Raw genomic sequence first — 1,978 nt, 5'->3', positions numbered from 1 at the left:
TGACCTCTTATCTGATGGGCAAGAGAACTGAACTCTTGGTGATCCTCCTGCCTCAGCCTTCTGAGGGCTGGGATTACAGGTGTGTGTCTCCATGCCCAACTTGTATGATATTTTCTTGAATGCCAGTTAACCATGTGAATGATAGAATAAGTGAGTCAGTCTCCATTTATTGCGTTATTGGCAGTGGCCTGGATAAGGTCCAGTCTTCTGCTGTGTATCACTTCTACTCATTTAAAATACCGTTCTCAGCACACAACACAAAATCATGATTCATAGTGAACTGGCTGAGTGAAAGACCCAAGGTAGACAGGGTAGCAGTGTTCCACTCATTATCAAAAGGTTTGCCTAGTGAAACTTTGTTTAAATACGAAAATGCTCTGCAGAGCTTTAGGCACTCTGAAGTGCAGTCATAGAATGTGAACAGAATGCAGACTTATCTTTGTTTCTTATGGTATTTTTCAAAGTCTTTGGTAGGCATAAGTCACTTTATAGAATAATATTTCAGGGTGTGTAGTATTGATACAGGAAAATAAAAACTCCCAACCTGAATGATATCTGGGATGAGTTCATGTTCTCTAAAATCGAAGAATGAATTTTAGGAACAACGGAGGTTAAGAGCAGAATATATTTATTGAGGGAAAGAAAAGAAAGCTTCTGTCCAAGAGAGGGACAGAAGGGGGTCCCGAGTGGGTTACCCCAGACTCTGTCTTTTTTTAGGGACTTTTATAGAGCAAAAACCATGAGGTGAGGTGGGTCCAAGGTAGGGGAAAAATGGACAAAACTATGGTCAGCCAATAAGAATTGTTCAGGTAAAACTGATTAAATTGGCATCAAATGGGGAAGCGAGTCACATAGCAAGTGGGCATGAATACAGAACAGGGACTTTTCCTGTAAGGGGTTGGATCAAGGACTCTCCAAGGTGATCGCTACCTATTTAGAATATCAATCCCTGATGTCCATCCCTAGGGAGGTATGTGGGTGCATTTGTTTAGTCCTTTGTCTTGAGGTCTGGCCCACAGCAAATATGTGTCTTTCATGTTGGCTCCTTCGAGGGCCTGGCCCTGTCTGACTGCCTATAATATTTCTATCTAACTCAGCTACCTACAACAGTATCATGTGGAGCATTCCTGGGAAGATGAGGACGGGACTCAGTTTTATGACCCTTACCATGTCTCTCAGTCCTCTTTTTACTGAAGCATTTGTCTGGAATTCTGCTCTCTTCTGCCCCTGTTGGAAATTCTCAGGCTGAGATCTTATGACTCTTGGACCCCTCCTCTGTGGTGTGATCTGGCTGTCTGGATGCATTTATTTTCCAAAGGAAATCATTTGCCACCTGATTTTCTCATATCCAGGTGACTCTCACCTTTATTATAGCCCTGCATTGTCAGGTGCCTTGGTCTATGTTCATCTGCTTTAGATTGAATATTGAAAAGTAAGGAAAGAATGTGACTCATCTCTTTCATCCATGAAAGCTCTCTGAGGTCCTGGAACATGAATATTGTGGAATGAATGCTTGAGAGCTATATCAAAGGTGTGAAGAATGGACAATAGAGGGAAGAAAATGGTTTCATGTGACAGAAGGAAGACATGCTACATGCCCCGTGTACATCACTATTGAGGTGTTCATATCCTGGATATTCCACAATGTGAAAACTGAAGCACAGCAGAAATATCACTGCCCAGCTGCACAAAGCTGTTACAGATTCATGCTGATCAGACTTTGTTTAAATACTAAAATGCTGTCTCATAGAAAATTCAAAAGGAGTACTAGTAAAAAGGAGAAGCCCCAAATAGAAGTTTTACAGGGATATCAATGGTGATACATGAAGAGATTTCTGCTTATGGTGGATTACAGGAGAGTGGAAAGGATTGGCATGATGAGGGGTGCCAGTAGTTGGAATTGCAATATAGAAGATCTCCTCTAAAAGTCACATTGTTCTTCGGGCCAGGGATATAGCTCAGTGGCACAAGCGCCTGC

The sequence above is a fragment of the Chinchilla lanigera genome, unplaced genomic scaffold (assembly GCF_000276665.1).
Source record: "Chinchilla lanigera isolate Chin_1 unplaced genomic scaffold, ChiLan1.0 scaffold00145, whole genome shotgun sequence".
In the NCBI taxonomy this organism is placed as follows: domain Eukaryota; kingdom Metazoa; phylum Chordata; class Mammalia; order Rodentia; family Chinchillidae; genus Chinchilla; species Chinchilla lanigera.
The sequence above is the reverse complement of the archived record's forward strand: the minus strand, read 5'-3'. Positions refer to the sequence as shown.